Source organism: Kogia breviceps, chromosome 17 (assembly GCF_026419965.1).
Source record: "Kogia breviceps isolate mKogBre1 chromosome 17, mKogBre1 haplotype 1, whole genome shotgun sequence".
Taxonomy (NCBI): domain Eukaryota; kingdom Metazoa; phylum Chordata; class Mammalia; order Artiodactyla; family Physeteridae; genus Kogia; species Kogia breviceps.
Genome location: NC_081326.1, coordinates 64,391,189 through 64,413,744, shown reverse-complemented (window position 1 = coordinate 64,413,744; position 22,556 = coordinate 64,391,189). Strand labels below are relative to the sequence as shown.

Below are 22,556 nucleotides of genomic sequence, written 5' to 3'. Positions count from 1 at the left end.
CTCTCACTGTTGTGGCCTCTCCCGTTGTGGAGCACAGGCTCCGGACACGCAGGCTCAGCGGCCACAGCTCACGGGACCAACCGCTCCGCGGCATGTGGGATCTTCCCGGACCAGGGCATGAACCTGTGTCCCCTGCATCGGCAGGTGGACTCACAACCACTGCACCACCAGGGAAGCCCCAGCAGTCCCCATCTTGAAGGTATCTAGAAACCCCCAGCCACAGACATCTCATTAACACACAAAAGACACTCTTATCGCTCAGAGTTTCCAAGGGTTTTAAGACTGTGTGTGCCAAGAATAGGGAACAAAGACCAAATTTATTATTTTTCTTATACCATAGTGCTTTAATAGATATGTAAAGAAAAGATTTTAGGAAGGGCAAGAGTAAAACCCTGGGGCAACAGCTAGGAAGCTTTTGGCATAATGCAGGCAAGCACCTGACCTATAGTGGTTAGGCTACAGTGGTAGCCGTAAAACTGATCAATGGACCTCTGCTTGGACACTCCTAGTAATGTCGACTACTAGGAATATAGGAACGAGAGCTCCATTTCATTCTTGTGAAGTCTAGACAGAAAATTCTTCTTTAAGCAATTGGACAAGGTGTATCAATACTGTTGAAAATATCCATGTTCCTTGGTTCAGAAATTTCATTCTAAAGAATTCATCTTAAGGAGATATTTTAACAAAAAAAGGAAAAAAATGAAAATGTGTGGAGTTATTTATAGTGGCATTAATTGTGAGCAAAAAACCCTTAAAATTTGGTCATAGAAAGATGATAAAGTAAATTATGGTACTATAACTCAGTGGATTTTTATGCAGCCACTAAAACTTAAAATTATGAAGAAAATTCATCATAGAAAATGTTTGTGATAGAATATAAAGCAAGTAAAGATGACTATAAAAATGTATGTTAGCTTGTATCCACTTTCTTAAAATTGGTCTTTATGTGAACGTCTTGAAAAGGAACATGGGGGAAAATAATGTGTTAGAAGGGTGTTGAGGATGATTTTTTTTTTAACATTTTCCATAAATTTTACAGGCTACTGATTTTGATTTTGGCTTCTGAGAGATTTCATGTTCATTTGACAATGGTTCTATACCAAGATATCAGATTGTTCTCTGATGAGTAAAAGGTAAACTTCTCCAATAAACTGAACCATAACGCTAAATGAATCAGAGGGAATTGCTCCGTTTTGGAATCATAAGCCTTTCTGCAGAGCCCAAGGCCAAGGATAGGAAGGTATAAATATAACTGGAATCTAATCCAGAAGCTTATGTGTCCTTTTAAGGTCTTGGAACAAAAAATACAGTCTTCTAATACTTTTCTCTTCCCTTCTGTAATCCCTGCTTCTCCATGAAGCAAAAAACACCTCCCGGAAAGGATTAACATTCCTTCTAGCTGCCTTGTGCACACACCAAGGAGAAGCCTATCCTTGTAATAATATCAATCCACTCCCAAGAATTCGGCTCACTAGATAACCCCTTCTCATTCTTCATAGGTGTGTGACTGACTCTAAAATGGTATAACTAGAATTTCAAATAGAATCATTAAGGTCTGTTGAATAACTTGCCCCATGAAAAGCTAAATGTAAGCTCTCCTGTGGACAACCAACGCCCCAATGATGAAATGACAGAAAATAGAGGATAAAACGATAGAACCCTGAGGTTAAGAGCATACTGCACAGGCTGGTTTCAAACAGAATTGGGATGCTCTTAAAATCAAGAAGGGACTTGACAAGAGTTAGTCTTACCACCATTGGTCCCCCAGGTCCAAATGGCTTCATCAATTATATGCCTTTCCCCACTTTAAGCCATGACACAAGCAAAGAAAGTATTTATAAAATATACGGTGCTCGTAGAAATCTAGAAGTAGAAAACATGTTCTTTGAATTCAGGGAATTTCTTATTTCATGGGCATAAGAGATTCACTGCAACATCAATTAGAGAACAAACCAAGACATATGTAATGAAATGCTAAACTTAATGGTCAAGTTACATGACATAGGGGACAGAACTTCCTCTGGAATCACAGATCAGCTTTAAATTCCAATTCTACCACTTACAAATTAAGTGACCTTGATGAGTCATTTTAATGTCCTTGAGCTTCTGTTTCTTTTTCTGTAAAATGTAAAAACAACAACAGTCAGGCCTCATATGTGTGAGAAAACGTTACCTAATGCAGTGAGGTTCGGGTTTCAGAAAAATGTTTAGAAAGGATGTTTGTGGTATTGAATTTCAGGCAGAGACAGTAGAGCACAATTTCAAAAGTAGGTGGCATATCCAGTATTTTGGAATAACTGTAAATGAAAAGTAACTCTTAAAATTTGTATAAAAATTTTTAAAAAGTTAATTTAAATAAATAATTTTTTGAAAAGTGGGTGGCATATTATGTTAAAATTATATTTTTAACTTTATGTATATAATATATATCTATAATAGGAAGCAGTTTGGAGGAGGTGCTAAGTTGGAAGCCATCCTGTAAGTTGATATTTATTCCCCTGGGACGAGTATAAGCTAAAAGAATTTACCTGTAGACACAACCTAGTGTCACGGAACCAGGGAAATCCCTGCTCTCCTGGATGAATGCTACGGCCCCTCTGTAGGTGGATGACATGTGAAAAGCTACTCTACAAAATCTCATGTCATTTAAAAATTGAGTATTTATCAAAAAATCGCCACCTTCCTTAAAATATAAGGTTTACCATATAAAAAAGAAGAAAGAATGAAAATATCCTCAATGGCAAAAACACTCACCAGGAAAACATAACCCTGAACATTATAATGACAGGTGAAAATTGTAATCAAAATTAACATAAAAATTAACCAAACAATTGCCTCTTTAAAACAGTGGGTATAAAGGTTCAGTAATACAAGATTAATAAGTTTTAGAGATCTGCTGTGCAACAATGAGACTATAGTTAACATTATTGTATTGTACCTTCAAAAATCTGTTAAGAGGGTAGATCTCATGTTAAGTGTTCTTAACACAATGAAATAAAAATAAAATCTAAACACACATACACTTTCCAAGTAGAGAAAAAGCTTGTTCAAAAATGCTATAGCCATATAACAATAACACAAAGATAAATCAGCTTGTAGAACTCAGGGAAAAAATAGTAGGGAAAATAATCATAAATGAAGATCACAGTAGGAAGTTAAAAAAGACAATCAACACTACCAAAAACAGAGTAAGGGCCAAGAGAACAGGATTAAGAAAAGTAGATAAATGAAATGATACTGTTTAGGTACTTAAAGGAAAGAAAATGATAGATTGGAAAACAGGTAAGAACTAGTGGACTTGAGTTCACGAAAAAAATAGCGGGAAAAAAGAATGAAATTCAGAAATACAGAAAACTTCAATACGCCAATTGAAAGGTATATGTCCCAGGAAAACTTTACAAAATGATCAAACCAAAGCATAACTTAATAAAGTTAATAGGTTTCACAAATAAGAAACAATTCTTCAGGTAATCTGATAAACAGATGAAGTCATTTCTAGGGGTAAATAGGCTGGCCACGGTCTTTTCCATAGTGATATTAGTGTTTATAAATAATGTTTATAAAGTACTTCCTCAAAGAAAGAAAGAAAGGTACCAGAATTTTATACTTGAATAGGCAAATACTGTTTACGTACAATGGCAAAACAAGTATTTTCAAACATGAAGGTACTTGGCAAATACAGCGTCCAAGCAATTTTCTTAAAGAAGTTATAATAGGATAAGATTCAGCCAACTAACAGATCATCAGAAAAACTCTAGCAAATGTGCTACTGGTGGTGATCAGTGAGTTCATTTAGAAATAGTTGTATGAATAACTAAAACAATTATGAAAATTATGGCTGTTAAAATAGACTAACATAATCATGACTGTGTATAAACTATATTATTAGCAAAAGTTCGGAAGACGTAAAAATGTCGGGAGGTGGTCTTCCCTGGTGGCTCAGTGGTTGAGAGTCTGCCTGCCGATGCAGGGGACACGGGTTCGTGCCCCAGTCCGGGAAGGTCCCACATGCTGTGGAGCGGCTGGGCCTGCGCGTCCGGAGCCTGTGCTCCGCAACGGGAGAGACCACAACAGTGAGAGGCCCGCGTACCGCAAAAAAAAAAAAAAAAAAAAAAAATATATATATATATATATATATATATAAAATAAAGGGAAAGGTATGACTATTTTTTCATCAAAACTGTTGTAATCCATCTTTATTTGCTATAGATATCCTAGGAACACCAAATTCAACAGTGCTCACAGATTCCACCTGGGTACTTGCTCTCAGAATGACCTTTTGTCTGCTTTTTGTGTGTGTGTGCAACACTAATTAAAATCAATTAAGGTGACATGTCATTGACTGGCCTGCTTTTGCCAGGGCATAACAAAGAGACAGAAGAAAAGACATGAATGGTAATAATGTGCTATTTGTTTTTACTTCCTAAATTGCAGATGTCTGTTTCTAATGCATGAACAACTAAAATTTCAAAGCACTTACTTCAAGCATAATTAAATGTCTTCAATCAAGCAGCTTTATTAGAGATTTGATTAACATTATCTCTTCTTCAAGTGTGTTTGAAAGAATTTATTCCTGAATATATTCTTGAAGAATATCTTCAATCTTCCCTGTCTTTGAACTGTGATAATCCTTAGAGCCTACGCCTTCCTCTTTTGTACTTGATTATATATTCTTTTGTGTGGGTGCATTAACTGTTTTATATGTGCTAAATCACATCTCCAGCGAGCTTGTAGGTCCAAGGCAAAGAGATCAGGCCTTCTATTTCCCGTATGTCACATATAAAAAGGAGAGAGGGCAAAGAGAATAAAGGAGAGGAGAAGGGAAGAAAGGAAAACAGGAGAAAACAGGAGAAAGAAGAAATAAGACAGAAGAAGATCCAAATGTGCACATATTGGACACCCATTATCTTCCAAGCATGGTGCTATGTGCTTTCATATAACATGTGCCACTTAATCCTGTTAAGAATACTGTAAAAAAAGCACCTCTTCCCCTTTTGAAGATAAGGACAGTGAAACACAAATTGGTTACCAGCTGAATGCCAGAAGCAGAACAAAACCCAGGTCTGTCCTTTGTGTTAACTTTTCCTTCTGAAGGAAGTTGCCTTGTCAAAGCCCCTTCTCAGTGGACAGAAATGGACAGCCCTGTCTTATACCAACAGACTCTGACTCTCCCCCCATCCCTTGGGCACAAATGATTGAATAGGATTTCGGCATCTGAGGCATGTCTGTGTCCTATATGAAAAGATTAAGCCATTCAGATTATTTTTATTATTTGACTTAAAAAATAACTGAGAGACTGAATTAGTTAGATGTAAGACACATGACCAAAAGTAATAAGTTAAGAAATTTCCTGTCAAGCAACAGGATAGAATATATTTATAATACTTGTAACTGACAAATGACTTATATATAGATTATATAAATAGTTCATACATATCTATGAGGAAAAGGCAGACAACATTATAGAAAAATGGTCAAAAGGCTTGAACAGTTACCTCACAAAAAAAATATGCTATGTAGGGCGGCCATCTAATGTATCATCCAAACTGGGACCACTTTTGAAATGAAAAGCACCCTACTTCTAATTTTATCAAGACAACAGAGTAAGCCAGTACTGACCCAAGCAAACTATGATGTATGGGTCATTCTACCCAAATAGCATCAAATATATGAAAAGATACTTGACTTCATTGGTCATTCAGGAAATGCAAATTAAAACTACAATGAGATACTTCCATACACCTATTAGAATAACTGAAAAGAAAAAGAATAATAGTACCAATAATCAATTTTTTTTTAGAAATAACCCTTTCTTTTTTAGAAAATTATTATTTATTTTATTATAATTTTACTTATTTATTTTTGGCTGCATTGGGTCTTCGTTGCTGCACGTGGGGTTTCTCTAGTTGTGGTGAGCAGGGCTACTCTTCGTTGCGGGACGCGGGCTTCTCATTGCGGTGGCTTCTCTTGCTACGGAGCATGGGCTCTAGGTGCACGGGTTTCGGTGGTTGTGGCTCAGGGGCTCTAGAGCTCAAGCTCAGTAGTTGTGGCGCACGGGCTTAGTTGCTCCGCAGTATGTGGGATCTTCCCTTCCCGGACCAGGGCTCGAACCCATGTCCCCTGCATTGGCAGGCGGATTCTTAACCACTGCGCCACCAGGGGAACTGGGTATCTGGGGAGTTTATCTTCATCAAAAGCTGTTTCTGTGATATAAATGAAACCAAAAATAAACTGAGCCAAGTGGATGATGAACCCTCATGTCTTCCACGACAAGGGCTAGAAGACTTCCAAAATGTAGTGCAAATAGAGAAGTATCCTCTTGGTTCAAACCCATCATCATTCCTGGTTGTATACGCCATGAGTGGTGCCGAAATAACAGATCTTATGGCATTTCATGTTGACACATTTATTGAGCTGTACGATGTGCCACATGCTAAGCATGGGATGATGGAGCTGAACGTAACATGACTTCTCCTTTTGGCCTCATAGGTTCTGTCTGTTTTGTTTGACACTGAATCTCCAGCACCTGGAATAGCATTTAGCACATAATAGCACATTCATTTATGGAATGAATCAGTGAATGAATAGGTACAATAGATATACAAACAAGCACCATGCAATGGAACATAGCAGCTGTATGTCAGGCTTCAGTGATGCAGGGAAAGTATTTATTTCTCCAGTAGTGGTGAGGAAAAGCTATACAGAAAGGACTATTAGGTTGAGCCCTAAAGAAATTTCTCTGATTTATGGAGAAACAATGAAAGACATCACAAGCAGGGAGAACACCATAGGGAAACTTGGGGTATGTATGTGTGTGCATAGTTTGTTCAATTCTTCTTTTCCACAATCCAATCAAAGAAAAGTGAGGAGATGTGGTGATTCACAGACCACAAAGTACATACTCCAGTGGTCTCCTAAATCAGCTGGTCAACTCTGTCTACACAGAATAAAGAGAGATAAAGAATTATCCAGATGATATATGCTACTAGAAAAAATAAAAGGATATTTGAGGATTTAGTTCTCCAGCTTAGTAATCTTCCATGATGGTTTTCAAATTGAATTTCATAGAGCCCTAGGGTATATCTAAGAGGTACAGCTTCATAAACCACCCTGCAGTGAGAGTTGGAGGAAAAGCAGACAAGGCCCCAGGGCCTCCACCCCTGATTTAACAACAGCTCCTCTTTTATCTGTTTTCTGTGAGATTTTACTGGGAAAGACATTCTCTTTATAACTAGGTAGTTATTCTACTTTTTTAAAAAATAAAGTTTTAAACAGCTGACCTATAAAGTGAAAACTCACAGAATAATTATAGCCACTTACTGTACTTTTTGTAGACACAATTTAATCACTGTAAGTGAAAAGAAAATGCTATGGGTTTTTATTTCTTTGAAATTATGATCTACCCTGACATTCCTAGTCTACAAGGAAGTAATATCTAGTTGTGATTTTTAACACCATAAAAAAGAAGCCATCTGTCACAATTGTCTCAAAGATGAAAGAGCTGTCAAAGTACTAATTCTGATCACCTCTCCCCATTCTCATATCCTGTACCATGTTATTTTTTTGGTATACTTTGCACTGGGAACTTTGAGCCCCTTCAAACATGTCTCTTGGTTGCCATGCTGTTTTGGTGGCTGGGTGTGAGAAATAAAATATTATCTCATGCTCCTCTCTTAGATTTCCCCATTTAGTCTTAGTTCGTGACTTTATTTCCATGCATTTACATTCTTCATTTCATTTATAAAATAAGTCAAGGGATTTTATAGGCCTGTTTAATGTGCTAACATACAGGATGCCCATGCCATTTCCAGATAATTTATATATTCAAATGATTCATTTCCTTCGTTCTTTCCTCCAACTCTCCTAAGTGTCACTATTCTGCTTTTAGCAGATGGAATATTATAATTTTTAACAAAGCAATTTTATAAGTTCCTGAAGCAATAGATGTATGTGTGTATACATAATTGAAACTCACCAAATACATATATATAAATATATGTATATATAAAATTTGACTATTTATATCACCTGTATATAAAAGATGGAAACAGTCAATTTCTGCTCCTTCACTAGCCCTGTGTCCATGCCACTCTCTCACTTTGTCACAGCTTACCCTTCCCCCTCCCTATATCGTCAAGTCCAAATTTTAAAAATTGAAATCGTATCAAGTATCTTTTCTGACCACAAAGCTATGAGACTAGATATCAATTACAGGAAAAAAATCTGTAAAAAATGCAAACACATGGAGGCTAAACAACACACTACATAATAACCAAGAGATCACTGTAGAAATCAAAGAAGAAATCAAAAAATACCTAGAAACAAATGACAATAAAACACAACAACCCAAAACCTATGGGATGCAAAAAAAGCAGTTCTAAGAGGGAAGTTTATAGCAATCCTACCTTAAGAAATAAGAAACATCTCAAATAAACAACCTAACCTTACACCTAAAGCAATTAGAGAAAGAAGAACAAAAAAACCCCAAAGTTAGCACAAGGAAAGAAATCATAAAGATCTGATCAGAAATAAATGAAAAAGAAATGAAGGAAAAGATAGCAAAGATTAATAAAACTAAACTCTGGTTCTTTGAGAAGATAAACAAAATTGATAAACCATTAGCCAGACTCATCAAGAAGAAAAAAGGGAGAAGACTCAAATCAATAGAATTAGACATGAAAAAGGAGAAGTAACAACTGACACTGCAGAAATACAAAGGATCATGAGAGATTACTACAAGCAACTCTATGCCAATAAAATGGACAACCAGGACAAAATGAACAAATTCTTAGAAATGCACAACCTTCCAAGACTGAACCAGGAAGAAATAGAAAATATAAACAGACCAATCACAAGCACTGAAATTGAAACTGTGATTAAAAATCTTCCAACAAACAAAAGCCCAGGACCAGATGGCTTCACAGGTGAATTCTATCAAACATTTAGAGAAGAGCTAACACCTATCCTTCTCAAACTCTTCCAAAATAGAGCAGAGGGAGGAACACTCACAAACACATTCTACGAGGCCACCATCACCCTGATACCAAAACCAGGCAAAGATGCCACAAAGAAAGAAAAATACAGGCCAATAACACTGTTAAACATAGATGCAAAAATCCTCAACAAAATACTAGCAAACAGAATCCAACAGCACATTAAAAGGATCATACACCATGATCAAGTGAGGTTTATCCCAGGAATGCAAGGATTCTTCAATATAGGCAAATAGATCAATGTGATACACCATGTTAACAAACTGAAGGAGAAAAACCATATGATCATCTCAATAGATGCAGAGAAATCTTTTAAAAAAATTCAACACCCATTTATGGTAAAAACATTCCAGAAAGTAGGCATAGAGGGAACTTTCCTCAATATAATAAAGGCCCTATATGAAAAACCCATAGCCAACATCGTCCTCAATGGTGAAAAACTGAAACCATTTCCACAAAGATCAGGAACAAGACAAGGTTGCCCACTCTCACCATTATTAATCAACATAGTTTTGGAAGTTTTAGCCACATCAATCAGAGAAGAGAAAGAAATAAAAGGAATCCAAATTGGAAAAGAAGAAGTAAAACTGTCACTGTTTGGATATGACATGATAACTATACATAGAGAATCCTAATAATGCTACCAGAAAACTACTAGAGCTAATCAATGAATTTGGTAAAGTAGCAGGATACAAAATTAATGCACAGGGCTTCCCTGGTTGTGGAGTGCTTGAGAATCCGCCTGCCGATGCAGGAGACATGGGTTCGTGCCCCGGTCTGGGAAGATTCCCACATGCCACTGAGCGGCTAGGCCCGTGAGCCATGGCCGCTGAGCCTGTGCATCCGGAGCCTGTGCTCCACAACCGGAGAGGCCACAACAGTGAGAGGCCCGCGTACCGCAAAAAAAAAAAAAAAAAAAAAAAAAAAATTAATGCACAGAAATCACTTGCATTCCTATACACTAATGATGAACAATCTGAAAGTGAAATTAAGAAAACACTCCCATTTACAATTGCAACAAATAAAATAAAATATCTAGGAATAAACCTACCTAAGGAGGCAAAAGACCTGTATGCAGAAAACTATAAGACACTGATGAAAGAAATTTAAGATGATACAAATAGATGGAGAGATATACCATGTTCTTGGATTGGAAGAATCAACATTGCGAAAATGACTCTACAACCCAAAGCAATCTACAGATTCAATGCAATCGCTATCAAACTACCAATGGCATTTTTCACATAACTAGAACAAAAAAATTCACAATTTGTTTAGAAGCACAAAAGACCCCGAATAACCAAAGCAATCTTGAGAAAGAAAAACGGAGGCTGGAGGAATCAGGCTTCCTGACTTCGGACTATACTACAAAGCTATAGTAATCAAGACAGTATGATATTGGCACAAAAACAGAAATTTAGATCAATGGAACAGGTTAGAAAGCCCAGAGATAAACCCACGCACATATGGTCACCTTATCTTTGATAAAGGAGTCAAGAATATACAGTGGAGAAAAGACAGCCTTTTCAGTAAGTAGTGCTGGGAAAACTGGACAGCTACATGTAAAAGTTTGAAATTAGAACACTCCCTAACACCACACACAAAAATAAACTCAAAATGGATTAAAGATCTAAATGTAAAGCCCGGCACTATAAAACTCTTAGAGGAAAACATAGGCAGAACGCTCTATGACATAAATCACAGCAAGATCCTTTTTGACCCACCTCCTAGAGAAATAGAAATAAAAACAAAAATAAACAAATGGGACCTAATGAAACTTAAAAGCTTTTACACAACAAAGGAAACCATAAATGAGACGAAAAACAACACTCAGAATGGGAGAAAATATTTGCAAATGAAGCAACTGACAAAAGATTAATCTCCAAAATTTACAAGCAGTTCATGCAGCTCAATATCAAAAACAAACAACCCAATTCAAAAATGGGCAGAAGACCTAAATAGACATTTCTGCAAAGAAGATATACAGATTGCCAATAAGCACATGGAAGAATGCTCAGCATCATTAATCATTGGAGAAATGCAAATCAAAACTACAATGAGAGATCATCTCACACCGGTCAGAATGGCCATCATCAAAAAATCTACAAACAGGGCTTCCCTGGTGGCGCAGTGGTTGAGAGTCTGCCTGCCGATGCAGGGGACACGGGTTTGTGCCCCGGTCTGGGAGGATCCCACATGCCACGGAGCGGCTTGGCCCGTGAGCCATGGCTGCTGGGCCTGCGCGTCCGGAGCCTGTGCTCGGCAACGGGAGAGGCCACAGCAGTGAGAGGCCCGCATACCGCAAAAAAAAAAAAAAAAAAAAAAAAAAATCTACAAACAATAAACACTGGAGAGGGTGTGGAGAAAAGGGAACCCTCTTGCACTGTTGGTGGGAATGTAAATTGATACAGTCACTATGGAGAACAGTATGGAGGTTCCTTAAAAAAACTAAAAATATAACTATCATACGACCCAGCAATCCCACTACTGGGCATATACCCTGAGAAAACCATAATTCAAAAAGAGTCATGTACCAAAATGTTCATTGCAGCTCTGTTTACAATAGCCAGGACATGGAAGCAACCTAAGTGTCCATTGACAGATGAATGGATAAAGAAGATGTGGCACATATATACAATGGAATATTCGCCATAAAAAGAAATGAAGGTGAGTTATTTGTAGTGAGGTGAATGGACCTAGAATCTGTCATACAGAGTGAAGTAAGTCAGAAAGAGAAAAACAAATACCCTATGCTAACACATATATATGGAATCTAAAAAAAAAAAAAGAAAATGATCATGAAGAACCTAAGGGCAAGACAGGAATAACCATGCAGCCCTACTAGAGAATGGACTTGAGGATACAGGGAGGAGGAAGGGTAAACTGGGACAAAGTGAGAGAGTGGCATGGACATATATACACTACCAAATGTAAAATAGATAGCTAGTGGGAAGCAGCCGCATAGCACAAGGAGATCAGCTCGTTGCTTTGTGACCACCTAGATGTGTGGGATAGGGAGGGTGGGAGGGAGGAAGATGCAAGAGGGAAGAGATATGGGGACATATGTACATATATATGTATATATAACGGTTTCACTTTGTTATAAAGCAGAAACTAACACACCATTGTAAAGCAATTATACTCCAATAAAGATGTTTTAAAAAAAAGAGAGAGAGAGAGAGACCCCAGTAAAATTTATAAATTCTGGTGCCTTTCATACCTCTTTACAGAATTAATCGTGTCTACGGACTTCTGCTCTTAGGGTATAAATACTACAGATGTTTCACTGATTTTTTTTTTTTTTTTTTTTTGCTTAATCTATCCAAATGTAAAACAAAAATTAGAATACCTTATAATTTCTAAGGCTTCAGTACTGTTTATTTAAAGTCATGGAGAGAATGCAATGGTAAAGAGTAATTACTTCTTTTCCAGGTAAAACAGCATGAGAACTCCTTCGAGTTGACCAGATTCTCTAAGTAAAAGAGCATAAGATTTAGAGGCCAAGCTTGAGCAAATCAATTAACCCCATTTTCCTCATCTGTTAAGAGAATGTCTATAAGGGATTACATAGGGTCTCCATATGTCAGAACTCAATTGTAGTCTATGTGCAGTGTACAAGTTGAACATCTGTACATAGAAGTCCTATGAGTGAGTAATGAAGAATTGCCATATACTGTAGGGATAGTAAGCGATTCTTACATGAAGTGGTGATAGGATGGAAAAATAAAGCTTTATTTGGATCTATAAAACAGGAACCTGAGAAAGAGACTGTGTAGATATAAAATTGTTTGATCGAAGCTATTGCTTAGATTCAATAAGATAGTTGATCAGCCCCAAAACATACATGTGTGCACAATTCAGACATCCACAAACACACACGTTGTAGAGGACACTTAAGGTTCCCTGCCCATATATTGATTACATTCTCTTTTCTTCTGGAAAATTCCTGATTTCCATTTTTGGACAGAGCTACTGTTCCTCCATCTCAGGATATGTGGTATTGTAGGGCTCCTTATTCAGCTACAAGGATGGAAAACATAACCCATGCCTTTCCCAATCAGCACACAACCTTTCCTTGGGGAGAAGAGGAGGAGTATATGACCCAAGCTGGGCCAGTCAGAGTCAATCTCAGAACTCACACAAGTGCTCCTGGGTAAGGTTCTGGCTCTCCTCTGCTAGACTTGAACTGAAATGGGATGAGACAGAGGTTGTCGCTTCCATTACTAGGAAAGGTGAGCCAGGAACTACTCAGGAATAAGGGGAGCAACTCAGCAGACTTTTCAGCTACATAAACCTGTCAATGCCCATTTATGTTTTTGCTTCGGCCAGCATGAATGATTTTACCATCACATAATGAATACTATGCACAGCAAACAGATCCACTGTTTGACCGACACATACCATGGTTTTACTTTGTCTGCTGTTTGCCTCTCTGCTATTATTACACTGATACATCAAGTTTAATTACGGTGAATATCTAATTTATCTTCCAAACCAGGACATTTTGGAGAGTGAAAGGGACACTCTTTATGATTATGTCAGGACAAAAGCATAGTCCAAGACAAACCAGGATATATGATCATCCTAATTTTGACCAAACGGTCAGATTGCTGATAATTTGAAGATACAACCAGAGTGAAAATTTTTTAAGTGGTTTGCTTTACAATGCATGGCATTCCTGACACTTAGAACAATGTCCAGCACAAAGTCCATACTCAATATTTATTTAATGAGTAAAGTATTTCAAAAACATTTCAGTATATTCATTCATGTATTTCTTCAACAAATACTTGACTAAACTTTACATACTATCATTGTTCTAGGTACTGAAGATACAGATGTGAGCAAGATAGATAAGGACCCTACCCTCCTGGAGTTTTTATTCTTGGGGAGAGAGACCAGGCAATACACAAGTAAGTAAACAAGTACTTTCTGGTATGGGGTATGTGCCATGGGAGAAATGAAATAAAAGTGGCATCTGGGGAAAGAGAGACATTTTCAGGTGTTATGATCAGGGAGTAACTCTCTGAAAGTTGACATTTGAACTGAAACCAAGTCAAAGGCAAAGAGTGAGAGGAACTTCCTACAGCAAGAATCATTTCTCTGTCTGCTATTTTGCACTGCTGTCCAGCTCACAACTCACAGCATGACCCACAAGATCATACAGTGCTCAGTACTCTAGGAGATGCCAAACCGGTTGAGGAGGAAAGGCATAGACCCAGGCACAGAGTGAGTGCCATAAGCATATCAAGGTGGGAGAATTTAGAGCATCCTAGAATTGAGGGTGGGCATGCGGAGGGACTTCATCGAGGAGGAAGTGAGATTGAGGTTTAAGGAGTGGAGAAGTGGTTCAAGGCTCTGGGATCAGGCTCAGGGATCAGGTCCTAAGTTTGAATGCTGACTCTTCTCTTTATCGGCTTTGTGACCTTGAGCAGATAATCTGTGGGAGATTCACTATCTCATCTCTAAGACTAGGATACTAATAATAATATCCTAATATGTACTCAGAACTTAGCACAACATCTGAGAAACAGTAAGTGTTCCGTGAATAGTAGCTATTATTATTAAATAGTGAGGAGAAAATAACAATTTAAATATGTTAGAGAATACAAAAAGAAATAAGATGCTGGCCTTTCCCCTCAGGAATCTCATTATATACTCACAGTAATGGAAGTTCTCAAAGCTCATACTGAATGTCAGATCTCTGAAGGCTTAATGGAGGTGTTCTGCCATGAAACCAAATAATGGTAATTTCTTCCAATTATCAGGAAAAAAATTAGTTTAGAATCACATTTTTTCCAATTTCAAGCTTTCTTCCCAGATATATTTTTCTTAAACATTGGACATCTGCTACCTAAAGTACTGGCAGATGAAAAAATAAGTGAACAAGCAGCAGACAAATATTAGCAGAACAACTCAGAAACAGCCAATCACATTTAGACCAACAGCTTGTTCCTTTCATGGACATGTGTACTCAAGGTAGTGGTTTTTAAATCATGCACAGATTGTCATATTGTCTGGAAGTAAAACTGTTCCTATTACATATACCGGCATTAAATATATCAATCAGTATTTCATGACATTCTTCAAAGAGTGCCATGCTTTCCAGATGCTCTCTCTCCTATATAAGTTTGAGAATCACTCTATAGAAAAGTTCAAAGCCCTTGAAAGAAGGTTTCTAATTTATTCTCCCACTCTCCTAAAAGCTGGGAATATGGCAGAGGTGTAAGAGTGACCAAAGGAAAAAAAAAAAGTAAAAGAAAGAGACTAGGACACTTATCTTCTTGAAGAAGAAAGTAAGACCCAGGAGATGGTTGCTGATTTGCCCAATGTCACTCAGGAAGTTGACAAAGGAAGTAAAACCAAGAATGATATCTCAGGGAGGAATAGTTCATACAAGTCTCTATTATGTGCATAAAAATCACTGAGCCTCCCAAGAGCAATGATAATGAATAGTGTGATTTAGGAATTCTGACTTCAACATATATTGACGTTTCTAGTCCCAGAGACACAGTAACTAAAGTGATCTCAAAGCAGTGGGCAGAAAGTGTCTGGTTCTTTTAATGAATGACATCCCAGATGACCGCTAATCCCCCCATTGCACTCTGCATATCCATCTAGGCCACTGTGTCTTTGATTACACTAGAGAGTCCTCTCCATCAGTTATAACTAGTGCCAAGCTCAAATGCTACTTATTCCATGAAGTCTATGGTTGGAAGCTCTCCCTACTCCAAATGTCTTTAGTGATGGCTTTTACCAGTTTTCTAATAAGATTCACATGAGAAATACCTTTATATGCCTACATTCACTTTTTGTTGCTGCTATTAAAAACTACCTCAAGTTTAGTGGCTTAAAATAGTACAAAGTTATTATCTTACAGTTCTGGAGAGTTAGAAGCCCAAAACAGGTTTCCCTGCATCAAAATCAAGGTGTCAGCGGACTGTGTTTTTTCTGGAGGCTCTGGGAAAGATTCCATTTCCTTGACTTTTCCATCTTCTAGAGGCTGCCTGCATTCCTGTGGATCCTTTCCTCCACCTTCAAAGTCAGCCGTGTAGCATCTCTCTGACTCTGCTTCCAACATCACATCTCCTTTTCTGATTAAAGCTAGAAAATGGCCTCATGTTTTTAAAGACCCGGGTAATTATATTGGGCTCACCAGGATAATTCAGGGTAATCTCTCAGTCTCAATGCCTTTAATTTAGTCACCTCTGCAACATCCCCTGACATATAAAGAAACATATTCACCAGTTCTGAGACTAGGGATGTGAACATCTTTGAGGAGCCATTATTCAACCTACCACAGTCTGCCTTTAGCCCAAAAGAGTCATGTCTGTCCCACATGCAAAGTACATTTACTTCATCCCAAATTCTCCAAAAGCCTCAACACATTACAGGATCAACTCAAAGTTTAAAACCTCATATAAATCAAATTAGCTCAAAGGTCCCAAATCTCAGTGTCTAAATTATGTAAATTAGGCAAGGGTGAGCTTCTGAGTATAATTCATCCTAGGGCATAATTCCTCTCCATCTGCTGACCTGTGAAACTCAAGAAATAAGTCATCTACCCTCAAAGACAATGCTGGGACAGACATCAAATGACAGTTATAGGCATTCTTGTTCAAAAAGGGAAGAAACTGAAAGACAAAAAATAGTCAAGCAATTTTGAAATCCAGGCAGGAAGATTCCATTAGGTTTTGAGGCCTATGAATAGTTCTCTGGGCTCCTCCCTCTGGGCTCAAGGCTCCCTCCTCTGGACCCATAGCTCTACCCTCTGAACATGAGGCTCTATCCCTCGAGTTTCCTTACTTTTTCATAAAAGGTAGCACTCGCTTGCAGCTGAGTAGTTTTATCAGCTTGTTTCCTGCCAGTAGACTGTAGAAGGCTGACAGCCTTCTTTCATTTAGTACTCTCTTTCAGTTGAAGCTGACAGTGTTTATGATGATATAAAATTCTCAGGAACTTTGTAGGTCTTCTGTGTATGTCATGGGGATTCACACACAAGTCCCATCTGTTCTCAGGTCCTCTGAAACCTAGCCAGGTTCTAACCCCCTTCTTCTATTCCAATAAAAACAGTTTCAGCCCAGGCATGGGGCGCAAAGTCCCCTCGGGAATATCTACCATCGTCCAAATCTTTTGTTTTCCTTTGGGATATGTATTATGGCAGGGGAGAAAAACTATTTTTATACCAACCTTCATTCATAACCTACTGTTATCTATGGTATAAAAATCTATACTTCGTGAGTCCTTGTGGTTATTTGACTTTTGATACTCAAAGCCAGGGTTTTAGCCTGGAAGAAAACTGCTGCTCTCTCCAAAAGCATGGCTCTTGCAACTAAAAGCCTTGGTCATGTGTGTTTAAAAGTCCATTTAGCTGCTCACCTGACTTCATCATTCCCGTCAGTGTATTTAGAGAGTACTCATTGACTCCTGCATGGAAGAAAAATACTGAGCAAAGAGCCCAGCAAAATGATTATTACATCTGTTAATATTCATATTATACACTGAAATATGTTACATGGTTCAATTCTTTTGATGATTCTCAAGATGGGGATTACTATTCCTGTTTTCTCATTGAAGAAATAGATACACAGAGCATGAACTATTTGCCTAAGTCACACTGCTTAAAAGTGTCTATGTGTATGTTCAAAACTCAGCCTGTCTAACCAAAATGGAACTAGGCAAGCAATTCTTACAAATGTCCGAGGCAAATAATCCTGCCATCCTTCAATTTCCACATTTGTCAAATGAAAATATTGTTTATAATTCCTCATCCACAATTCCAGAATCGAAAAAGCTTTAAAAACTAAAAGTATTGTTGGTATTGTTCACAAGTTTGGTGCCAAAATAAGACCTGAACTGTCATTTGATGCCAGTTTTATCTCAGTGCTTCTATCACTTACATACGCCTCTGCTGTTAGCTGATGTTTTTGTTGCATTTGTGTGTGTGTGTGTGTGTGTGTGTGTGTGCGCGCACGCTCGCGCGTGCATGAGCAGTCCCCTTGCTGTGAGTCATGGAGTGACCATCACATGTAATATAATTCAATAACTCTGTGAACAGTGAGAAACAGTGATTTTACCCTGAAGATTTTTCACTCAGAATTCAACTAATTGACTCTGATAATTAGCAGAAATGTAGCTCTCTATTGCTCACCTGGGAGTAGAATAACTAGAATATTATAGGCAGCTACTCCTGCCAATGCCACACACATGCAAGTCCAGCAGTCATCTTTATTAGCACGCAGCTTCTATCAGCTATATGAAAGCCTTAATTTTTTTAAGCCTCACTTCGGTTTCATTGAACCTTCCTATGAACCTCCTGGGTTAAGCCCTAACTGCTGCAAAGAGGCCCAAGGCAGGAAACTGCCATTGAGGAGACCCCAGGAGAGCAGGGTATCAATCTATTTTTTAAACCATGCCCTCTTTGTATAAAAAGAAACCACTCTTTTCCTTCCTAATCCAACATCTTGAGTTAAATTATAGAGTGGATAAAGCCAATGGTAAGATAGTATATGTTTTTTCATAAAATCAAATCAAAGAAACTATGTGCTTTTTCAAACTTGGCTCTCTCCACCTTCCCCACGCATGGCTGAGAATCACAGATCTGGAAGGAAAGGACTATATCAGATCTTTTAGCTTTTTCAATCTGGATGCACAGAGGGGCCCATGAGGCAGGGAGACAACTCAGGCTTTGGTGGTGGGCAGATCTGGGTCCAAGTTCCACCAGCTCTGCGCTTGAGAACATGTATTGTCTAAGGAAAGTTGTCCAACCTCTCTGATCCCAGTTTTCATGTTTCCAAAAGGAAGAAAACAGCTAACACTCACTTGTGGCTTGTCGTGAAGATTATATGGGGTATGTGAATTTTTATATGAGATAGCTAATGTCGTGAGGCTTTTCTACGTACAGGGGCTGTGTTGAGTGCTTTACAAGCTCATCTACTCCTCTCAATAACCCTATGAGGTAGATACTGCTTTCCCATTTTACATGAGGGAAAATCGAGTCTTCAAGAAATTAAGTCCCTTACCCAAATTTCTCCAATTATTAAATGACCAAGAAGGGACTTAAACCCAGAGCTGTCAGACCCCATGAGAAATGTTTTGCACCGTTATGTTATATGCCTCCCAACAGGTGTGTTGGCTCCCTTCCCTTTGTCAGCAATACTACTACTTATACTAAGACCCACCACACTGCTATTATTTCTACAAGGACAAGTATCTTAGTCTTCTTGGGCTGCCATAACAAAATACCATAGACTGGGTGACTTAAACAACAGAAGTTTATTTCTTCAAGTTCTGGAGGCTAGAAGTCTAAGATAAAAATTCTAGTCCATTTGGCTTCTGGTGAGAGCTCTCTTCATGGCTTGCAGACTTGCAGCTAGCCTCTCATTCTTTCTTCATGTGGCCTTTCCTTGGTGTATGCATGCAGAGGGAGAAAGATAGAGAGAGAGATACAGAGAGAGAGAAGGCATGCTGGTGTCTTTTCTTATATGTACACTAATCCAATTAGATCAGGGCCCCATCAATATAACCTCATTTAACCTTAAATACTTCCTTAGATGCCCCATCTCTAAATGTAGCCACAGTGGGTGTTAGGGCTCCAACATATGAATTTGCAGTGGACATAAACCTTCAGTCCCTAACAGCAAGGATTGGATTTGTTCACTATTCTACCCCCAGTGATTAGAACTATCTGGCACAGAGTTGGCACTCAGCAAATATTGGTTGAATGTATGCATTAATAAATGAATAAACACAAAATTAACTTGAATTAATATAAGACACTGATTCTAAACCTTTTCACCAGAAGGGATTCATTTTATTAATTTCTTCCCATGAGGCTTGTGCTTTGATGAATGCCATCTTCCAAGTTGATACTAGTAACAAATTGGCTTTTCCCCTGTTTAATTAATCAAAGACAGATAAATTGCTAACCAGTACTTCTAATCAGCATGAAATATGTAAGCACTGTAACCAGCCTGAGTTGTTTAATTCTAGGCTAAATTAGACAATGACCTGTTGGCGTGGGTGCCCTGACTGAAAGCAAGTGAACAATTACTCCCAAGTTTTCAAAATTCCAAAGTTAGTTTATCAACCTGTAGGGATCTGGGGACCTCAGTTTGGGAAACACTTCCTTAGTGTGATCCATGTCATACAACAAAGTGGCATCTTATCAAAAGTCTGGGTTCCAATGTGAGCGATTAAGTAAACACATACATTTAATCAAAATTATCTTTGAAAATCCATTAAATCACCCAGACTCTAGGTTTTGTACATGGCTTCTGCAGTAATAAGTGTCTATAAATTTGCAATATATGCAGTAATATGCAGCACATAGTCAAGTATTTTTATGCAAACCATAATTGAATATATTGTATATAATTATATGTAATTGAATATCCAGTATACATATATGATTGGGTTGGTAAGTTAGATGTACACATGATGTGACTCCAACATAATATTGTCATATGTACAAAATAATACATACAGTAAAGATTTATATTATAAAGAATAATTAAATAAATACTTCCAACCAGATTTAAGAACACTGCCAAGAGTTTTAAATTCCTATGTTGCCCTCCCTCCTGACATTCCTCTACCTACTCTGCCCTAGCTTAATACTGTCCTGCATTTTGCTTTGTTTTTCAACTTTACCACATGTCTGTATTACTAAACAATACATTGCTTAGTTTTGTGTATATCTGAGCTTTATATAAATGGTATCATATGGTATGTATTCCTGTGTAATTAACATTATGTAAATGTTTTTTCCCAACATTATGTTTCTGTTTCTATGCATGCGGCTGTAGTTCATTCATTTTCACTGCTCTATAGAAAGTAATTTTTCAACTTAAAGTGTATCTTTTCCTGAACTTAGTTATTTCAATCTAATTTAGTCATGTAATACAAATGCATCAACATAGAAAACTAACACTAATGTTGCAACAAACAACCCCCAATCTGATTGGCATTAACAAAATAAAAAATTTATTTTCTGTTCACATCACGGTCCAAAGTGAGTGGGCAACTCTGCTAGACTAATCTCCTCCTACAAGTAACTCAGGGATCCAGGCTCCTTTCATCTTTGACACCAAGATCTTCAACATTGACCTTCTGGTAGCCATGGAAAAAGAGAGAACAAGGAGATCTCTTAGGGTTCAGGAGAGGCTGAGAAGTACTTTCTGTATGCCCAGAAAAGGAAATGGATATGCTATAAAAGTGTTCACTGATCTTAGGATCAGAGGTTTGGCATGAATAAAATTTGAAAGTTCTCTAATCTAACTCCCTTGGTTTTATCATTCAGTGAAAATTTTTTTAGCACCAACTATGTGCCAGGTAATGGTCTAGTGACATCTATAGCACCTTTGATGAAGAACTGCCCATCCCCTGCTTCAACACTCCCCAAGACAGGATGCTCACTGGCCCCAAGGAAGCAACTCCCATATTTGCACAGTTTGGACTGATTATTACTCATTATGCACATGTCAAGCAGTTCCAATTAATGACAAGGACCAGGATGTGTCTCTCCTTATACACAAATGTAGAGGTTCCAAGATGACCCATAGGCTGAATTTGTTGAAAGGGTCACCAATGCTGAGGTTATCCATGACAATGACAGTAATTCTATATTTTGAACATGATACCCCACTGAATTTTCTCTCTTTTTCATGTTCCAACAAATTGTCATATAGTGTTTTCCAAAATTTGGATGTATTAGATGTCTCCAGATCCCAAAATAGTTGAGCCAGCTGGGCTTTGCCTTTACCCAACTGTTCCCCAGTTTTTCTCTGTACCCTGCCACACACACACACTCACACACGCACATACATGTACACATGCATACTGAGACCAATATATTGTTTTGTAACTGATGACATTTTCAACTCTATTCTTTAAGGTTTCATAATACTTCCAATACCTAGCAATCTATCACAAACACACCACATCTCTAACACATATTTCAAAGGCGTATGTTTGATACTGTCAACAAACTCTGTAGAGGACAGGGACTTTTTTTTTTTTTTGCGGTACCCGGGCCTCTCACTGTTGTGGCCTCTCCTGTTGCGGAGCACAGGCTCCGGATGCGCAGGCTCAGCGGCCATGGCTCACGGGCCCAGACGCTCCGCGGCACGTGGGACCTTCCTGGACCGGGGCACGAACCCGTATCCCCCGCATCGGCAGGCGGACTCTCAACCACTGCGCCACCAGGGAAGCCCCAGGACACGGAGTTTTGTAGGAATACAGGTGTACATATTAAGGCCCAGATTTTCAAAAAAGGTACCAGCACAAATAAATCTCGTTCCCAGAAAGAAATGGTGAAACTTTTTTCCACTCAAAACTACTTTGAATTCGGTGAATTCTAACTCCTGTGCCTTATCTAACTCAAGTGTCTTATCTCTTCTGTTGCCCTTGAGTTTATAGTTTGACTATGAAGTCAAATAACCATTTTGCTTATATATATATATATATATATATATATATATGCAAAATGTGTGTATGTGTGTGTATAAAAACACACACACAAACATCTCTTGGAAAATTTTTAGGGTAAACAGCTTGAATTCA

At 38.1% G+C, this 22,556-nt stretch overlaps 1 long non-coding RNA gene across 4 annotated transcripts in view; it reads left to right on the top strand.

Moving 5' to 3' along the window:
- Positions 1-11,559: 11,559 nt before the first annotated feature.
- The window catches only part of LOC136792857 (uncharacterized), a 122,055-nt gene continuing 111,058 nt past the window's right edge, over positions 11,560-22,556 (top strand). For all 4 annotated transcript variants that reach the window (XR_010837391.1, XR_010837390.1, XR_010837392.1 and 1 more), the window contains exons 1-2: positions 11,560-11,660; positions 13,817-13,906. This is a non-coding gene — a long non-coding RNA (uncharacterized lncRNA). The remainder of the gene's footprint in view (positions 11,661-13,816; positions 13,907-22,556) is intronic.